General features: G+C 42.3%; 1 pseudogene; it reads left to right on the top strand.

The window, feature by feature from the left end:
• Positions 1-10,677: 10,677 nt before the first annotated feature.
• LOC146833489 (uncharacterized) lies at positions 10,678-11,694 on the top strand (annotated as a pseudogene).
• Positions 11,695-22,150: the final 10,456 nt, after the last annotated feature.

The raw sequence follows: 22,150 nt of genomic DNA, 5'->3' as shown, positions 1-22,150 counted from the left end.
GCTAATTTGATCTTTCTCAGCCACTGGTGAAAATTATAAATAAATAGATTTTTTTTTAAATTCTCATTACTACTTTCTCCTTTCTGATCACTATACACACGAGCACTTCTATAAACACTTCTATTTGCACTTTCTTTGGCGCAACCACAATAAGAATGACTATGAAAAAGGTATATGTTTTTAAGTAATTTTGAAAAAAATATAAAACATTTTTGTATAATTTCAAACAGCTTTAAGTAGGATTTGTTCAATATATCTCTTGCACGCCTATATTACAAATACGTAGTTATGTTTTGCATTACTTATCTAAATCAATGCCAGTCTATGTACGTTGCCCAGGTCCTAGGGTTCTTTTTGGGTTACCCCGATAGTTTATAATTGAGATCAAGGAATTGGCAGAATGCTATGCCACAGATTTCACTCCTATCATTAGTGGAAGAACTGACATCTTCATGGTCATAACTGGGTTAATGATGCCACATCTATTAGTATTGATGAAGTCCGGCTGGCGAACACACAAATTCCCCCTATCAGTAGGTAAATATGAGTATGCTTGCTTGTTTATTGTTTAGAGAGGGTGGCACAACTTTGTTCTGATAGGGTGTAGTCTCCTGAGCATTAATTTGGAAATTGCAAGGAGAGCTAGAATGAACAATGTGTTTTCACATTGAGGCCTTCAGATTGGTGAACAAGAAGCCATCTTGAAAGGTAGCACAAGCATTGCTGTGATTTTGTAATGCCTTCATAATGATGAGGGAAAGTGTCACATTGCATTTTAGTACTATGCAAGTGCTAATTTTTTTATCTGAACTGCTTATGTTCATCTTATTAGCACTATGGTAGAAATGTATCTACTATTTACTATATTGGTACTAGCAATCTCTTTTGTATGCTTCTGTATCCTGATTGTCGCAGCACATATGTTTTACACAAGGCTGTCGCTGGACCAATACATTTTTATTGAAACGTCCTCAACGCCATCCTGTGTATTTTCTGAGATTAAGCAAGCATGAGTGTCTGGGCAAAACGTACAGTACTGTTTTCCACGATCCCTGAGGAATCAGGCTTGTCATGTTCAGTGATTGCCAGAAACTACCTACACCACTGTAAGATACAGGGGGGTTGTAGTGGCACTGTAGAGCTAGCTGGTCTAATGGCTGACCTATCCTGTGGGGGTGTCCGGAAGCGGTCAGGACACCAAGCCCTCCGTTTAGGTCATCCATAACGCGCAGGTCCTCGGGGACTCCTAGGAGGTACACAACACAACGGTTCCAGATAAAGTGTTGCAGTTTATCACATTTGCAATCAAGTCCTTCCTTAGATTGACTGCAGTAGCACCCGAGTAATTAGGAGGGACAATTCGATGAACCTGAGCTGAGGTCAGTAGGAACCTGCCACATTGTTCCAAATTCAAGCCAACATGTCTTGCCCAAAAACCCACTACCCCTGATCCAAGGATCCTGTAATAGAAAAGCTAATTAGTGCACCAGGAAGACCTTGGTGGTGAGCACTAGAGTCATGGGACCCAGTTCAACTCAGACCAGTTACTTTCACATCTGGCCTTAGGAGTGCTTGTCCTGGTGCTAAATATGTGATTGCACTTAAAAGTAAGTCTCTTTGAAATGCCAGACTTCCCAGACCCATTTCTAGAAAATGGTTGGTCATGGTTTTCTGTTGCTGGGAGAAACGTGGAACTGCGAGTATAAACTGGACCCAGTTGTTCAGTATGAGATTTAGTGATCCCAACTAGTTGAGCATTTACATTTCAAAATCTCCAGGACTGTAAGGGCAACAGAAATGGTTCAAATAGATCCTGAATAAAGGTGATGGGCTAATCCTAAGGACACTGTGCTGAAACTTGTGGTGAAGAGGACCCCCCTCCACAATATCTGTTTTTAGCTGCCAAGGGGGTGCTACAATTTCCTACAGATAAGGGCCAATGCAAGTACACCTACTCGCAGACTTGGAATTCTGCTTGCTGGTCCTGCAGAGATATCCTTCAAAGTCCTCATGACTCCTCAGTGGCTCACATCCTCCGCATGCGCTTCTACCGAGTGTAGCTCCTTATATAACTGATTAAGTGCAAACTCCTTTCCACATTTGGAATTTTGGCTTCCTTTTCTTCTGGGACAGGCCAAAGCTGTACGATATCTCTGCGTACCAGTCTGTCCTCTTCTTGATCAGACAGAATACAATATAAATTCTCATTATTGCCGGTGCAGCAGAGCTTTTTTTTTTTTAAAGTGCAATGTTTCGGTAAAAGGGAAAGCGGGGGGAGGGGGGGGGGGAGGGGTGCATATCTGTCTGACTTTGTGGGAACATGCACAAAGCCAGCGCCAATCAAATTCCAAGCTACACTTGATGTGAAACTTCAGTGGAACACCATATGAGTGCATGTTTGTGCGCGGTCTTCCAGGGCATTATCAGGGATTGGAGTAGTTTGGGGCGGGGGGGTTGGGGGGGGGGGTGTCAGTCTTGTGAAACAGGGGAAATCCCCCAACCCCCACCCCATATTTCCAATCTGTTTGTGAGCAAAATTGGGCTAAAAACATGCATATTTGCTCTGAATTTGATCCAGTGAAATGGGTGGCTTTTGTCCATTTTGGCAAATAAGTAATTTGCGTTTTGTTTCTAGCCCTTCGCTACCTTATTTTTCAGCTATGCCATCTAGAAGCAAATGATCAAAACTTAGATTTGAACTACTATTTGCTTACCTTGGTATGAAACAAACATTTGAATAGCGTGGTCATTACGATTTCTTTTGGTGGGGGGATGGAGAGGGGGGAAGAGTTTCAGATTTCCCAACAATCACGCTGGAATATCTTGTTAAAACACAATATATGAGGAGCAGGACATAAGGGGGGCATAGGGGGCAGTGGAACGAGAAAGAAGGTCCTGTTGTTAGAGGCATCCAAAACGTTTTCAAAACAAATACACATTTTTTAAGGCCTTCAAGACAGAGAAGAGAGAGCGACACAGACACAGTGTGGGCATGTAAAACTCCCAAGTGTAATCCAACAGACATTTCACCATACCCGACTGAATGCACTTGTACCCAACTAGTTACAACAGAATAACATTTTTTAGGGCACCCCCTGAAGCTACGCCCCTGCATAGATGCAGACACTATATCCTCACATTGTGGATTCCAAGAAGGGCCCAGTATTGTTTGCTATTGGTGCATGTATCACATTCAATATTTGTATCTTTAAGCTGGGCTTGCATGTCACTGTATTTGCTGTTATTTCTCAATTCTTAATGTTATCAATAAAATAATTGAAACATAAAAAGGAGGGGCCAGCCACCACTGTGTTCTGCAGCATTGAATAATCTAATAAATTCACTTGTTTGATTAATTTCTTCTCGTCAGGCTGGGAATCCTTAGTAGTCTTAGCATTGCAATAAAGGGTGTTAAAATAGCCATAGACCCAAGATTAGAGTTTGTTTGGTAGCACATCATCCTCATTTGAAACAAGCCAAACTTAAGCAAACTAAGTGGATGTGCTGAATTCTCTCAACTCCCCCTGGAGGCCACCATGTTTTTGTAAAACTTTTCTGTATAGGAATTTACAGGTTTAACAGGTATGCAAAACATGTATGTGCAGGTACACAAATGACACCAAGTGTGTTTAGGTCTGTGAAGGCCATATATTCATACAAATCTCGATCAGTAAAGCTTGCTGGTGAAGTCGGTACTTGTCAGTCTATTCATCTGTATCAGCAACCCGGTTTTATTCAGAACATAATCAACAAAGTAAACATTAATAATTAAATGAGGTTCATACATTTGAAACAAAGTTATTCCAGTCTGTAAATATTGATGGGATGGGAACAGAGATAAGGAAGAGATGGAGCAGGTGATCCCTCACTAGCATACAGTGCCCATAACAATGACCAGGGGGCCAAGTTGGAACCCTGCCCACTAAGTTGAAGAGGGACATTCACTCGAACTCTTGGTCTTCTAGGCCTTACAGGTGCCAGTCATGTAGCATGCATAACAGGAGTTCCAATGTTTCACCAAATCTTAGATAATGGGGAATATAGGTTTTAGTCAGGCCCAAATATTTGGCTAGCAGAGACACTGTACCTTATGCCCCTGGTACCATTGGTAACTGGTCCGACAGTTCAATGTAAATAATCAAAGGTAGTGAGAAGGAAGATCAGTTGGGATCCCCCAACTTATCTGAAATGACCATATATAACTCAAAACAAAGGGTCCCCTACGAGTCCAGTCTATCTGGGCGGTACCGGCACGTGAATGATTTTTACTACAAAACTCACACCTTTCAGGAAATCCTGAAGGCATGCTTTATCATAGAGTTTTCACAATGAAGTCTAAAAGAAGGAATGAACCGCTAAATACATCGGTATGGAGTGTGTCTGGAGACCGCATATGGGGTGCAGAACCACTTTACTAATGATTTCGATACCTCGAGACACATTGGTGACCTAGAACGATCTAGGAGAGTGGATCAGTATCAGGACTTATTATGAGTCCGTAGCTATAATCACCTATAGTGTGTGCAGTGTGACTCTATACACAGCGGTCTGGTGGAAGGGTTAAGCAAGAGCAAAGTTGTCTATGTAGTAGTATACTAAGTAAAATAGCATAAAATAATGTAGCGATTTTTCATATTTCTCCACAGATACCCACAGATGATTTAACTGGTCGGGACGTAAGCATACTGTCTATGCATGGTTAGAATGGAAGTATGATGTGCGAGTAGGGGCAATTCCCCACTTATTTTTCCCAGGAAGGATTAGGCAGACCATGGGGATCCATGAAAAACTGGTCCTGACAAAAAACTCTGTAGCTTCTAGCAAGGCTGAAACATGTAGGCAGCACCTCTGGCTGTTGTCCTGACATCTTTTATCTTAAAGAAGAATAAAGAATATTGAAAAGACCATATTGACTTAAGTACGACTTCATCCCTGGTGCTGCCTCCATCCTTTCTCCACCTCCAAGGCAATACTCTGATAATGAAGTTTTGTTGCAGGTATGCCCCAGGCAGACTTTTAACCATTTACTGCTAGGATCCCATAAAATATCTGAGTGCACCTGAAAGAGATCCGGTTGAAGCCTGCAGTGGAAGTATTAGCCTCCATCATAAAAACTCTATGATGAAGCATGCCTTCAGGATTTCCAGAAGGGTGAGAGTTTTATAGTTAAAATCACTCACATGCCGGTAGCGCCCAGATGGACTGGACTTGTAGGTGACCCCTTGTTTTGATTTATATACTGACAGTTCAATAAACAGCTACCATTCTTCTGCTAGGCCTTGGCCAGTGGGAACACAACTGCTTCCAGGAGGAGGGTCAATCGTCTGTGCTTTTGCTTTGACCTTTATCTTCGAAAAAGTGGTACATTGTAGAGTTCTTCCTGGTGCTTATCCTGGTAGTGAAGTTAAGATCTCTTGGGCCCATGTGGTCACAAAGTCCACCCTTGTTCGGCTTCATTCTGATTCATGCTGATAGCTGACTTTAGGTTTCTATTAAAGGCGCGGGAAGGTATTGGAAGGAACACCTGGGTGGTGCAATCTGTGCAGTGATAAGTGCCTTTGCTCCATAAGGAGCACTCATCTCTGTATTTTAGTGCAGTTTTTCGATGATATCCTCTAGTTAGACCCCTGAATCTTGTGCTCCCCATGCAGCTCAGGGAGAAGCTTGAACTCTGGAAAGGTGAGGGGAGTTGTAGAAGCAGTGCAGTTGGCTAAACTTTGAAAGTTCCTTCGTGATCCTTGCCACACATTTCTGGATGAGCTTCAATTTGTGAATCAGATTTTTCTTAAAACAAAGTTACATTGGGCTGCATCATTCAGCCTGAGAGAAACCAGACGAATATTCAAGTATTTATTTTGTGTTAAGGGATCTGAGGTTGAAATCTGTAGATTAACCAGTTTTATGAACAGAGAAGAGAACTGCTTTATCAAATGTAATGCCAATATTGCACCATATGGGACTGAAGTGTCAGGGGATCCTACCTTTGATGTCCATCTGGTTATAACAAGATCCTGACCAGCATTCTCATATTAACATTATTGTTTTTAGTATTCTTGAAGATGTTTTGTTTATTCAGTATGAGATTTTTAATGAGGTGGTCAGCAGAAAATTGTAAGTCATGTTAATCACTTGCAGTGGAAAAACAAATATAATATTATTGGCATACATGTCAAATGATAGCTTGAAAATGCCTAAGCATCATACAGATATTTTTTTTAGAACTTTTTTTAATCCACAAACAGTATTGATTTCAAATCGCATGATCCATGGGATGACGTTACATTAATATATTATATCCCAAGGCTCATGAAAAAGGACATAGTGTGAGGAGAAAATAAGATTTCAGTCAATGGGGACCTTAGAACAAAAATGCTTTTTACCAAAATGTATTGAATTCCTGTTGTCCTTTATAAATGTCTTGGCCTTCTGCTACATGTTTGTTATCATGTGATTGGTCCACTCAGCAGCTATCAGCACTGTAGGCTACACCAGTCTAGTCCACAGACTCAAAATGGTGGCCAGCCTAAGCAAAAACATCGTAAAGTAGCTGCTTGAAGAGCACATCCATAGCACTCTTCTCTCCCACCAACACGGTCTTCGCTGCAGTGCCTCAGAGCTCTTCTTTATCCCCCTCCTCTTAAACATCTACATAAAAACGAAATTGGCTTACTCTGCACCCACCACCTCCAGTTCTGCTTTAATGTGTAGGACAGTTCTGACCAGGTATGAATGGGCAACTTAGCCTCACCTAAACTGCTCAAAAAACACAGAAACAGAAATCATGGTCATTGGCAGACCACGTTGACAAGTTCTTCCCACTCCACTCCCCCACCTCCTCCAGCCCCCCTCCTGACCTTGGCCTGAATTCACATGTGGTATGAGGCCAAGTCAAAGGTTCATTCCACCAACTCAGTATCCCTTTCATGCATCCTCAGCACTTCTCCACAGTCATGGTTTTATCAAGGCAACTATATGGTAGCACCTTTTACTCGGATCTTCAAGCCTGGGAAATTGAAAAGGTGCAAAATGCATCTTTAAGGTTGATTGTTTGCCTAAAAGTCTTGAACCTATTGTTATGTAGTTACATAGGCCTCAGACACAAACACTTTTTTTTACATGCTCACGTTTGAAGTTAACATCTTTTTAAATGATGACTTTAACACACATTTGCTTGCTCAGTCTTATGAAATAAAATACTCAGAAATGGTTTGCTTACAGTTGCACTTCTTTGTAGGCATATTATCAGGCCTTAGAACATTCTGTACAAAGACTTCATAAACTGTGCAAAATGTAGTTGCTTGTTGTCCGTTCGGCGACAGCTCTGGATGGATAGAATCCACAATGACAACAGGACCAGGGCTCAGGCACGGAACAAATTGGTCAAGTTCATTGTATAAACTGCATGAAGCCTTTGTTTAGACAGAGGAGCATCTCGATAAATTGTCGACTGTCACTCCATGCCTGAATTCTAGCCCAGCTGAATTCCAACACCATCTTGAGAAGGATGGCGGCTGTTGCAAGACTGGCTACCAGATGACACATGCCGGCAGGGAAATGGGGAGTTAGACCACTCTAAGGTATTCTGGCAGACTGCACACCCTATGGTTGTTAGGACATAAAGGTAGGAGTAGAATTATATGTATTCATATAATCAATGCAATAGCACAATGATTGAATTGCTCATAATCTTTACCATTCTTGTATGGCTGGTTGTACTATTTCGTTTCCTTCTATTAATCATTGCAGCACATGCATTTTATACAAAAGTCCAATTGCTTCAATAAATATTTGATATGCCAATTTGTGTACTTCTTGTATCACCCGTTGGGAAGGCCTGAGTTACTAACGAAAGGGTAAGATGTGTTTCCACGACTTCCTTGGGAGATTAGGGTTGTCATGTTTTGAGGTTGCAGACACCATCAGGTACCCGGTCAGGTTTATGGGTCCAGATGGCGCACTGTGAGCTAGCCAGGAATTAAGTCAACATATTCTGATGGTATGCCCACATTGTTATGATTCTTGTGTTGCCCAAACGCACAGTCTTACTGAGAAAGTAACAAACGTACGACATGGTGCCACCAACGTTCTAGTTTGGGAACTTATTTAATGGGTCTCCCAAGTAGTATTCTTTCATGTGCCCAAAGACCCTGCTCACCAATTAACGGAAACGCCGGTGGTGATACAGAAAAGCCTCCTCAGCTAAATAGAGAACCCCTATTTTTGCATGCAGGATGTTGAAGCTTGAACCTTTCAAAGTAACACTCTATTATGCTTGCCTTCTCTGAATTCCATAAATTAAAATGGCTAATGCTGCACCAGTGGTTATACAAGTAAACTGCAGACATGTAGTAACACAAATGCTACAAGAACATAGACTCGCCCTTACAAGTGGGAATATTATCTTTGTGGTAGAGGCACAATAAGTGTACTTTACTGAGGTATTCTATTCATGGGTAACCTTTCTGGCAGTAAATGCACAATCAAGACATTTTTTGCAATTATACCATAGCTGCAGTTCCCAACAACTACACAGCTTATGAAGATCTAGAAATACAATGAACAATCCATGAACACACAAATTGGTTTCAAGGTGCCCTACCGCATGAAAGAGATGACATTAGACTAGGTTCCCTCAGCTATATAGGAGCAACATGGCCAGTCTTAACCAGTTACACCCCTTACCCAGATATAGCAAACCTTACTGCACCAGACCTATGCACATTATACACAGGTATAGTTAGAATAAACAGATGTTTGACACAATACGTTATGCAAACAATGACAGTAAACCCAGCGAGGCACGCTTAAGCTGCACAACTGCATTTAGTAATGCCAGCAATTAGTCCAGTGACTATTAATTCAGTTCAAATATCTTTATTCGGATTTTTAAAAAAAATCATAAAAGAAAACAATAAATACAGTACTAGAATGCAGAGAATACAAATATATTAAGTTAAAAAACAACCAGTTATTTGTCCAAAATTGCATAGTAGCCTATAGTCCTTGTAACAAGTGTACAAAATTTGCATAACAATTAAAGTGCTTAAGATCATTGGTTAGAATTAGCAAAGCATAACAATATAGTATTGCTGTTAGAATACATTTTTGTTGGTGCAAAATGCATTTTTGCATTGAACTATAAATGCAATTTATATGCAATTGGTACAGTGTCACCTTCACTGAATGTCCAGTGGTCCCCGCAATTATGCGGATTACCAAATTTGTTGTGTTTACACAGAAAGTTTGCCACAGGCTCATGTTGTCCATACACAGAGCCATCAACGTGTAGGAATACATGTTGCAGGGAATTCATTGGATGATGAAGCCGCAAAGGCAGTGGTGCGCACTGCTGTCGTAGCTGCAGTGACCCCTTCCAACTCAAGGAAAGATGGAGACATCATGACTGCTGTCACAGCTTTGCGCTGTGGCACCCCCATACCAAAATCATTTCCAGCAAAATACTCCTACCTACTGAGTGGGCAAAACATTTGGTTTGCTAGTCTTCCCGGAGTGGGAGTAATTCCAATTTGGACTGCAGGCCAGAATTAATCCTGGCAGCACATGAGTGTCTAGCATCTGATCACGCAGGGATGGTGGCTACAGTTTCCCTACTGCAGCAACGCTATTGGTGGCCAGGTCTATACAAACACAATAGGGACTATGTCCTCAAATTTGACATTTGTCAACAAATAAAAGTTTCCACCACAGGATGACCACCACAAACCCCTCTCTTAATATCAAACAAGCCTATGGCCTGCATTTATCTGGACCACTGTAGGCTACTACACAGTGATGACTCCTTTAAATACATTCTGTTAGCAGTGGATTCCAGTCCTCGATTCCTATGTGCATGGCCACAGCGTAAGCTGACACTCGAACTGTTATGAAGGAGTTGCAAGTCTTCATCTGGACATATGCGGTAGCCTATTTCCATTCAGACCAGGGCCCAGCGTTTACCTCTAAGGCTTTCTGGGATACCATGAGTACCTTTGGCGTGGCTGTGCACTATTCTTCCCCATATTATCTTCCAGGAAACGAGATTGCTGAGAGGAAAGCCTGTTTTTAAAGCAGTCTTTAACAGCTAGTATTGGGTTCAAGGCGTAGTTGGTCCCACCACCTGTATGGGGTACAGAGAGCTTTTAATAATCTGCAAAGAAGATCCTTGGTTGGTCTGACTCCCTATAAGTTCATGTTTGAGGTCAAGATATGGGTTTCAGACCTTGGCAATCCACGTATAGTCGCGGTGAAAATGCCTTTTGATATCAGTAACGTTTGGCTGTTTTACAGGAACTTAAAGACTTCTGGGATGAGCAGAACAATGAGCTCCAGAAACGTCTGCCACTACGGAGGTGAAGGGACAATCAGCAACTTGTGGCTGGATTCCAAAGGTTGGGCATCTGGTTCGAGAAGAGATTGTGGACAAGAAGTAATTCGGCCCATCTTACTGAGCGCTGGTGCCAGTCCTGTCTGTTAAAGGTACCAGAGCTGTGCTTTTACCGCACCTTGCTGGTTGTAAACACAAGAGATTTGTATCTTTAGATCTCTTCAAACCCCACCACGTGGCCACTTCTACATAGTAGGCCAAGTGGGCTCCAGGGTAGTTACCTGCCTCCTCTGACTACCTTACAGGAAATCCCATCACAAGCTTTGACCAGCACTGAGGTTTCTGCTCCCCAGATGGGGATATCTTACTCCGAAGTCTTGCTACTTCCAGTTACATCTACCAACACCTTACAGTCACTGTATGTGAATGCACAAGTTTCAACACCACGTGCCAACAACAAAGTTGTTTATTATGAACCACCACAAGAGTTAACCACCTGCTCAACACAACCCCGTGAGGTCCCAGCTTTTGCACAAACTGCCTCAGGCTATTTTGTTGACTTTGATGACCTTTCCTCGGGTTCGTCAGATCCACCAGTGCATGGAACTCATGCATTTATAGTTTGGCTCAAAAATACATATTTTATTCCACCTTGGATTTACATTTGGATTTTCATTTCATTGCTTTTCATTTGGATTGGTTTTGTGACAGTATTATTTTTGCTTCTCTATGGACACTGTCTCCTAGAGCGCTCTGCTGTTTAACTGGTTACCGAAGTATTGAACCTCAATTCTTCATCAAACAAATTTTGAAGAGATCTGTCGTTGGAACTGTTTGGGATAAGATACCATTTGATATATTTGGACCTACAGAAACTTTACAGATACCATATGTATTTAAAATTTCACTAAGGGATATCATTATTCCTAGCAGCATCTCTGATGATTGGGACTTGTATACTGTCAGATCTATGATTTCTGAGCTAGAACATTATATTGTGTTTGACCATGAAGATATTTATAGTGGAAAGTCGAATTCTGATGAAATGTTTGTTTTCCACCACTGTGAACAACATTACTTACACAGAGCTAGTGCTCCATGTGCAGTGATTATTTGCACACAATGGGAACATGACCCTACACCACCGTTGGGTAGCTCCAAAACATTCCCACAGAAGTTTGCACATTTTTCTGACAACAATCCCGTTGACCCAGAGTCTTATTATAAATGTTTCCCTTTCCCAACGAAGAAAAATATGTTAACCAAAACAAAATAGATATATTTGGCCTCCTTTATTTCCCAGTTGTCAATACAAGGGTTTGACGTTTAGAAAGACAATGTTGATTTAAAATATATTAGGTGAATGAAAGACTGGCAAGTTTAAGGCAATGATGCTTTGTTTAGGCCATCTCTAATACCATGAAAAATTATTTCCCTGAACAAAGCTGTACTACAAACATCCTGCCTCTGCCTGGCCAAAATAAAGGACATGAACACACCAAACATTCCCACATTTGCACGTTTTGAAAAATGGCAGTAATTTGCAGATTACACAGATGAGGAACTTAACAACATGCTCCAGAATGGTACAAGCAATTCCTCACATTCCAGTCCAGAGGCATGGCTAGTGTTGCCATTGGATACTAATGGTTGTCATGCACGCTTTTCGAACAATACAAAGGGGTTTGGAATAAACAGACCAGACCCAAGTTGAATTGCAGACACAACACTCTGCAGTAGTAACAACATATAGGGTGGGAAATTATGTCTCGAATGGCTAAAACATTCCACATTAGATGAGGTGAAAGAACACTTGTCTCCTTTCTGATTACATGGATTTACAGGATTTTTTGTTAGGTCCTAGAAAACCACATCAAAAACACCTTTTGTATGCAATATACAACATATTGTGGAAGGTTTCACAGCAGAAAGCTGCAGAACGTGAAATTGACAGAGTTAATTTAGAAAAGGCTCTTGCAGTGGTCGATAATGGTATGACTATATTATGCATTTGAATTTATTCTCTCAGTAAGATTGTGGCATTAGCAATTGACATAACATACAGCTACACGTCCATCTTATAACGTGGACAGAGTCTGCTTAGATCCATCATGTTATTAATCTGGACTTTACAGACCCTGCGCAATAATCGTGTGCCCTGGAAACATTTGAACACAACTGACTTATTCCTGCCTTAGAATTTAACAGAAGAGCAGAACATTATGGCAAAAAAGGATGTGACATACACGATGTTAAATATAGAACATCTTGCAGAAAATACTGTTCATTTTGGCAGAAACACCATCAGCCGGTTGGATGATACATGGGTTTATATCCCTGTCAATTTCAACATTCCCACTTTACGTCCTGTTTAAAATACCACCCAGTCGGCAGGTATGAAGCTTTAGAGTAAAGATTTGTACATGAGACATAGATCTTACCTTTCAAGTAGTAACCAAGGCTGTTCTTAGCGGTACAGACTGCAGATCACTTTCGGTCATTCATTAGTTTTCAGGGAGGTTACTTTTCACAGCACATGTAACTCGTGCAAGCTGAACTTAGCCTGTTTTCAGAAGGGTTCCTCAGCTGCTGTAATTCATCCGACATTTATATTACTTTAGAATGGATGTTATTTGATGTTGAATGACCAAGGTTGCTGGGGAATTAAACAGGTAGTGCCTTATATGGGGATGGTTTCCAGGGTCATGATCTTTTGTACAAATGTGCTTTTACCACCTGTCTGCACAGTTTGAGAAGTGACGATTTGCCCTTCAATTTCGATCTTAAAGGTGAATTTTGATAGTCTGAGCAGACTGAAAGCCTTATTGTGTCAGAAGGAAGTTTCTTTGACATCTGCAGGGGAGACATTTGATCTTCAAGTTGCAAGGTCTTCTTCTACAATCCAGTTGCTACTACGTACTAGCCACCCACAACATTTTGGAGAACTTGTGCAGCTCATTTTTAACGCCTCAAATACTGCAGGAGTAGTACATTTTTCAAAGCAATTGGGTCTGGGTTTATTAGTATTTTCCAGAATGTCTTTGGAGTCGTTCCATCTTTCATTCACAGCCTGGTTTCCAATGTGTTTGAAGGCATTCCTGATTGTCTGGATCTTGGTTCTATTTTTCCTGCTCTGCAATGGATGTTCCACCACGCGGCCAAATGTGAATAGCACTCCTCCATGTGCTACTGTGTCATGAATGCATAATGCAGTATTTTGGTGCACCCTTACTGCAGGTGCTGAATGGCAACTAGTCCTTGTCCTTACAACCTGTATGGTTACATTGCAGACAGCCCGTGGTCCACTGCTTGCACTGCACTTTAGAGTGTACTTTGGATATATGCTCCGAAATGCAATTTGTTCAATCTAGGGATGTGGAACTACTGATGGGTTCGTTAAGAATCTGCCTGTAAAGATGACCTGCAAGATTGCCATTGCTACGAAATTCATATTATGAGCTGGATGCCTCGGCTCTGGATTTTTGAAACCCGGTTCGTCCTCTGCGGAAGCACTACTGGCTGTCATACCGTCAGTGGCTGCTGATTTGGTTGGAAATGATTGGGTTGGATACGACCATGTTGATCTTTGGAACTTGTACCTAGGGTGCCAACGTAAACCTCATCTGCGGTTGCTAGGAACAATATTGTTTTGTCTGACTCTCGGAACCTTCAAACACTCTTACTGTTTCGAGACAACAGCATTTTTTTATTTGGATAATTTTTAGGAGCAACATTTTTTTTTATACACTTAGTTAATAGCACATTTTTAAATTGATTTTTATATATCAATGTGGCTTTCCTTCTGCTTTCATTATAAAAAAGTGTAGAAGTTTTAAGACATTTAGGTTTCATGAAGAAATTAAGTTTTGTTTTTAGTTAATTTTTAGGTTTAATATGAAGCTTTTTAAGTCGCCTTACAGACAAGGAGTGGGTGTTGTGTGGTTACATAGGCCCTAGGCACAAACACTTCCATTTTACATGCTCACGTTTAAAGTTGACACCTCTTTAAACAATGGCTTTTAACACACATTTGCTTGTGTGGCCTCATGAGCTAAAATACTCACAAATGGTTATTCTTACAGTTACACTTCTTCATAGGCACATTATCAGGCCTTATAATATTCTGTACAAGGAGTTAGTAAACTGTACCAAATGTTGTTGTTTGTTGTTGTCCACTCAGCGATAGCTCTGGATGGATAGAATCAACAATGATAACAGGATCAGGGCTCGGGCACAGAACAAATGGGTCCAGTTTATTTAAGAAACTGAGCAAAGCCTTTGTTTAGACAGAGGAACATCTAGTTGGATTATCGAAGATTGTCCTATGCCTGAATTCTAGCCGAGCTGAATTCCAACACCATCCTGAGAAGGACGGCAGCCTGTTGCAAGACTGGCTGCCAGATGACACATGCCCACAGGTAAATTTGGAATTAGACCACTCTAAGGTATTCTAGATGAGCCGCACACCCTATGCTATACTAGGATTGTAAGCGCTAGGTAGTAGTACAATATGTATTCATATAATCAATACAATAGCACGATGGTTGAATTGCTCCGATTCTTTACCATTCTTGTAAAGCTGGTTACACTATTTTGTTTCCTTCTATTAATCATTGCAGTGCACATATTTCATACAAGAGTCCAATTGCTTCAATAAATATTTGAAATGCCCATTTGTGTACTTCTTCCTTTTGACATGCCTGATTTACTAACTTGAGGGTAAGATCTGTTTCCACAATTTCCTTTGGGGAATTTGAGTTATCATGTTCTGAGGTTGCAGACACCATCAGATACCCTGTCAGGTTTATGGGTCCGGATTGTGCGCTGTGAGCTAGCTAGGAATTAGGTCAACATATTCTGATGGTATGTGCGGACTCCGTCCCACATAGTTTTCATGCTTATGTTGCCCAAATGCTGTCTTACTGAGAAAGTAGGTACAGTACGACACTATGTTCCCCTCCTCTCCGAAGCATACACTAACTTCCAACACAAAGTAATAATCGCATTAAAGATTCTCTGCCTCACATACAAATCTATTAAAGGCACAGCACGCAAATACCTGCAAGAAAAAATTTCAATACACCCCTATATACAGAGTTTTTCCACAGTAGAGTGTCTTCAGGTCACTTCCATAACCAGATGCAAACACAGGGGTGACGGATGCTTCAGTGGCAGCCCCTCGCCTCAGATCATCCTACCGGATGAGTTCAGTTCCATGACACCTTGGAGAACCCAACCTAAAATGCACCTGTTCTATGCTCATGAATCAGTTCACCCTACATCCTGCCGTCCTGTTTAGTATATGTTGCTAATACCTCTTGAACTCTTCAGAAACCCATGCCTACCCAGCCATGGCTCCAAATGGACAGAGTCTTGATCACAATTTGAGCCTTCCACATATATACCTTGCCTTCCCGATGCTGACTATAACTTATAGTAAACAGTCTGATACTAATCGAATGTAACATATTTTTGCTATTTATACTGATTTTATGTTTCGACCCCTAAAAGCAATTGAGTTTTGCAGTATGTACGGTATAAGCAAAGTAAACGGCTTTGAACGTTATTAATACATACTTGCTTGTGTATCATGCATGTGTTTGATACATGTATGACAGTGACTCAATACCATCTCTAGAGTTGCATTTGGGTCCATTTTTCACTGAATATCTTTGATCTCTTGGACATATTTGCATCAAATTCTGCATATCCCTCATCAGTCTTACTCTGGATCTTCCATACAAATTTGCCACAAATCATGTTAGAAAGGTCCAATGTTATTCTGGAAAAACACTTTGGGGGGGCTGTATGTATAATTACCATGGTTAGTTGTTACGATTTACACGATCCTAGCGCAAAGAAGAGCATATATCAGAGTATATCGTTTGAGGTTTGCTATAGATTGGTATAGTATTTCGGGCAAAGTTAGCGATTAACAAGTCCAGGTTGGGAAGGGCTTTTTTAATGAATAGTCCTTTACATTAGATCTACAGATAAATCTTCAAACCCTAATTTTACATTTGTGATAACCATATTAGTTTGCATTGTTTTCATTCCGCAGATCTGCCTATTTAGTTTAAGGACCTGTCTGATTCTAATGAACAAGTTTCCTACCTTTGGTAATGCTTTCTGGTGGATACTCTATTTAATAGCAGATTCCTCACCTTACAATACTCCTCATGCACTGGCCTGGATCAGGAAACGTCTTGCAACAGTACTCCTATGCTCCACTTGGCAGTGCTGTGTGGCTCCATGCAGGTTCCATACCTCTCTGGAAGTGACAGAGTGGAGCCACATAGAAGCTGTACGCTGACATTAGTTTCTTGTTTTTCTTCCTTTTCTCAACTCCGATGCTGAGGGTGAACAACTGTTGGCACCAGTGTGCTAAACACTAAATTGAGACCATTTTAAATGTTCAAAATGGCCACTCCACAGAACTGGGAGGTGGGAGTCCAGTGATGAATCTGTGCTTAGATTGTGGATCTACCAGAAAAAGCATTACTGAAAGTAAGTAGCACGTTCTTCTGATGGGTACTTCTAACTACAGATTTCACACCTTAGAATAGTTACCAAAGCACTGCCTCCCCAGGCAGAGGGTCTGTGGAATGGACTCAGACCAAGAATTCTTGCAGGACCTAGAGAACGAAATGTCCTTCCTGTTGAGCCTGGCTGTCATGGCAGTAGTGTTTTCTGAACATATGCACTGACACCCACGTTGCAGCCTGGAAGATATTGAAGCTTTTCACTCAGTGAGCCATCAGAGTGGAAGCAGCCTAAGCGTTGGTGGAATAAACTCTCAGACCTTCTGATGGCTGCATTTTGGCTAGTGCATAGCCAAACTAATTGCAGAGAACTATCCATCTCAACAGGGTCCTCTTGTACACAACCTGCCTTTTCTTTGCTCCGGAGAGCCCCACAAAACATTGATCATCCACTTGATGGTCTTTGGGGTCTGGTTAGTGAAGCCTCTCTTCCTCTTTTGAACGGTGAACAAAGAGCACAGGCAGAGTAATGTATTGCTCCATGTTAACAGCAGGGACGACTTTTGGCTAAAATGCTGACTAAGTCCTCAGCACTAGCTTGTGTGGGGAAAAAGGTGGCAGAGGACAGTTGCACTGAAATTGCCTGGGGTTTCCTCCTGTGGCAACCTGACATAATCGCATAATGTGGAAAATGATCTGTGGTCTGGAGACGCAACAAGCAGCTATGCATCGGCTTGAGGGGTTTACACATGAAAAAAATCAAGACCAAGTTAAGGTCCCACTGTGGCATCACAAACAATTTTAGAGGTTATATCACAACAGGTGATTTAAACAAGGTACGGCAAATGTAGAAAGACTGGAAGGGCAGACAAATAGCATTTAATAGTGCCAGCTGCAAGGCCATGTTGGCTTACAGATAAAACAAACAAAAGAATGTCTGACAGCTTTACTTGTAGGTGGGTCAGTCTTGTAAAAGCCGCACCAGGCCATGAATCTGTCCCAGTGCCCAGCATAAATGGGCTTTGTGAAAGGGCCCCTGGAGACAAGGATGACATCCATCAGTTTAGGTGGTAGACCGAAAGTAGTCAGTTGCCACTGCTCAAGCTCCATGCCTGTGGGTGAAGTTTGTGCAGATTTGGGTGAAGGACCCTGCCTTTATTGCTCAAACAGGAGGTCCTCTACATTTTGCAAGCTCATTGGAGGACAGATACTCTTTCCCAGAAGATCTGTCAACCTCACTCTCTGGGCCTGATCTGGTACCACAAGGATGTCTTGGGCTCAGTCGTTCCTGATCTTTTTCCAAACTCTGGAAAGAGAGGCGGTGGGAAGGCCTACCAGAGTCCTGTGTGCCATTTCACACACATTGATATCAAAACAACTTACATATTGGGTATATACTTTACAGCTATATGCATTTGTTAAAACTCTTCCATTAGCAGCAGAGTGGCATGAACATATATGTACTAGTCATAAGTATTCACTTGCCTTGTTATCCCCTCATGCTCATAAGCAACATAAACCCATATTCATACTTCCCCAAGGTATTCATGATCCAAGCAATCTTTCACATCAAAAGCGACAAACAAATATGCAGGCTGTTCAGAAGTATTCCACTTTCCTGCTCACACATTAGCATAAAACACAACATTCCCAATGTTGCATACCCCTTACAGTTGTAATGGCCAAGAAATCACAGGTTTTGACTTCTCTTCGTGACCCAACCTATCAGCACTCAAGCTACACCAGCCAACAATGCACTTTGCACCTGCTGGCAACACTTGGATTAGATTGCTGGGATCACCTAAAGCGGTCCGAAACAGTTGTATTCTCGTCCATCCAGATTAGGTCCTCAGCCACCCAGCAGCACTTTCACCCGCGCCCCCCTGCCCCTCCCCCCACATTAGGCAAAAGACTGTGACACCGGAATCCGGAATGCTTCCAATTTGGAGAAGTGTTTTCCCGCCGGTCGAGGTGCGAGCTGCAGTTGCTCCCGGCAGCCAGCGAGGGTGCAAACAAGGCACAACAAGACTCATTGAGTCCAGTCTCAATATTCTCAAAAACAGAGTACCTTGCGGCATGGGTCCGGGGAGAAGGAGTTGGCAACCTCGGCTGAAGCTGCGATGTCAGGCACTATTGTCCTCACAATCTGGAGGTCGTAGACAGTCTGGGGGGCCAGCTCGGGTCCTGCGAACTTTGCAAACTTCCCCCATACCCCTTCGGTCACCACATGCTATGAAGTGTGAGCCAACATAGGTTTCCGGTTGTAAGCTCGGGACCCCCGATCTTGGCAAACTTACCCCGCACTCCCAGATCTCCTCATGCTACAGCACTGCCAGGTTTGCAACTGATTGCTACAAGCACACTCCTCAGCACAGTGTGATTACTACACATGTTGAGATGGTCCTTGTCCCAACCAATGATCACTTCCGCCTGTTTTTGCCACACCCTGATAGGTACTTACGATCTCGTGGAAATGGGGAGATCCTTTCTGTCCCTGGGATCTCATGAACAGGAGGCCCTTGGAGAGTGCTTAGGGACCCGGGCAATGACAGTTGGCAATTAGCTGCAGGCCTGCAACATCCAGGTAAAATCCACCAAGTGATAGTCCCCTTCCTTGGGAACGACAAGCCCCAGGCCACCATAAGTCTGCAGATAATCCAGTTGCAGTCCCTCTGGCCCCAATAGTTCCTCTTGTTGATGTCCCATCATCGAACCAGCGTAGGATGGTTCCGATCCCGCAAGTGTCTAACTCCTGAGGGCAGAGCCCTAGTAGTTATACCCACAATGGCCTTTGAAGATGAGATCAGTTCAAAAAGCCACCTTTGAAATGCATGGGCCATATCTAAATTTTGTCCTGTCTGCCATCCTACCCAGTGAGGCTTGATCAGTATCTTTAGTGGGACCAAGACCCTGCCCCTTGGAATGCAGGTGCCAATTCTACCCCCTCATTTCCATCCCATGAAGGCCCCTCTGAGTCAGAGGTCTGCAGTTTCCCTTGAGCCCCTAGTTTATTGCTGTCTTATCAGGGATGCACAGATGTAGCTGTCCCCCCAGCACCTAGCTGTGGATGTAGACAGATTGACAGGCACACAGAGCAACAAGCACAGAAGTGGCCACTTTCCCAAAGTGTTATTTCCACATTAGTAATGTTCAATTCACTTGCACCACCAGAGAGTATTTGCCATTACAAACCCATCATTATCAAACACTATACTGCTCTTCCACAGATCCCTCATGTGAATCCAATGGAAGAAGCAGACCCAACACTACCGAATACACCATCTGGTGCCATTCAGTGCTAGTGCATGTAGCACACCTGCGCAAATGCCCTACCTCTTCCTGACACCGCACTCTGCCCCCAGGGAGTACTCCAGTATAGAGAGACATGCAGAACCTTGGCAAGTAGCTTTTAAATGCCAAACAGAGTAACAGTAACCTGCACACACAGGCCCTGCCATGGCAAACCTGTGACACGTTTGAAGAGCTACCTCTGTGGCCCCAGCAGCAATCCTTTCACCTAATCATTCAGGCAAGCATCTGACCCATCATCTCTCCATCATATCATGTTGGGGAACGAGAACCTATTTTAGTTAATCCCTTCTCCTATCCTCTCTACACTGCACACTGTTGGAGGCAGCCAGGCCACATAACACATACTAACCCACCTGCCTGCACACCGTTTTGGGGCCAGTTCTATACGAGTTCCTTCAGTGAAGTAAGCTTGTGTTGCTGTTGCCCATGCTTTAACTTCTTCTATGGAAAACACTCACTCAGTTGCTACCCTTTGCTTTTCCTGTTCTGTGTCTGAGGTAAATGTTGCATTTCTGCAGCCTGCACTCTACCTGTACTTTGAGTGTTAGGGAAGTTAACCCTACTCCTGCCAGAGGTGTAGCTTAGTTAGTGACATTCGTGAGTGTGTGTGAATCTCAAATTTCCCAAACAAAAAGAGCAGTGGGCTGCAGGATGCAGGGGTGAGATAACCAAGGTTGGGGATGGACTGTTTCTATAAGGAACTGGGTCAGTACTGATTTGCATTTGATGGGCCTTTGTCTAGTTTGACAAAGTGGGCAAAAATGAATGGGGTGAACTGCTACTCTGAGCAATTGCCGCTGGTTAGACTATTTGCAAGCATTCATCCCATCACCTTTTGGGTTTTTGATTGCCTGTAGAACACTTGGAAACTTGACACTGGCGCAGCTTTCCAAGCCTACTACTGCCAATGTTTGTAAATTCCAACAAGTAGTAAATTTGCACCCATTCAAGGAGTACTGCTATGTATGGGTGCAAATGTACTACTTTTTTTTGTAAACTGGTCACTATATATATATTTAAGATCTTGATCCTAAAAATGAACAAGTTGAAACCTCTAAGTGAAATGAGAACGATGATAAAAAAAATTACACAGATACATAGCAGACCCCACTCGGGTCCATCAGACCCAACTACCAAACCAAGAACGCATTTGAGGGCTGCTACACTCCAAACACTCCTGCTTAATGTACGTCCCTGCCTGCCCCACCTGGGCCTCATAGTTTTCCCTGGTAACTCATAACTGTGGTCTTGTATAACACAACGGCCTGGGGTCCCTGCCCGGTGATCACTTTTTTTTAAAACTTATTTTCACAGCACGCACTTTACTACAAGAAGCCTTGATGGTGGAGTTATCAAGTTGGTGCATATGGGCACAGCTCCATGTTTCTAGTCCTCGCCATTTGTAAATAATTTTATCAAGTGACTGATGGCCCCATATACTAAGCCCGAGTCGAAAATAAAGGCAGGTGCACAGGGCAAATTATTAGGGGGAGCCCTTAGGGCGCGAGCCATGGATCTGGCTTGGTTCTAACAGTCCATGCATGAGCCAAGCCATGAAAACTTTTGGCGTTTATATCGTGCAACAAATACAAAATAAAAATATGATACTTTTTTTAGAATTTTGAAGAGAATATATTTCTTTACCTTGCAGAAGCTTTTTACCTCAGATTATATCAATGCTCAGACCTATATTGCAGAGATAGGTTTTAGTAACATTCACGGCTCACCTCTAACGACAGTGCAATTAGTGAACAAAGAAGCAAGTCAGTACTCATGTAAACCCTGAGCGTGGCCTACTTTTATAGATGGAGCAATGTTACAATCTATTAAATGAAATATAAGAGGTGCATGTACAGTGCACACCCTGAACTCAAGTAATTGTAATTGTAGCTATATAGCGCTTACTACCTCTGACGAGGTGTCGTAGCGCTTTACGGCAAGTAGCACACTACTCTGGAAGCCAAAAAAGATTATTAGTGAATTATTATAGGGAAATATGAGTTAATTTTGAGCGGTTGACATGCGAGTCTGT

Source organism: Triturus cristatus, chromosome 4_2 (assembly GCF_964204655.1).
Source record: "Triturus cristatus chromosome 4_2, aTriCri1.1, whole genome shotgun sequence".
Classification (NCBI taxonomy): Eukaryota; Metazoa; Chordata; class Amphibia; order Caudata; family Salamandridae; genus Triturus; species Triturus cristatus.
This window is presented reverse-complemented; position numbering and strand designations above follow the sequence as displayed.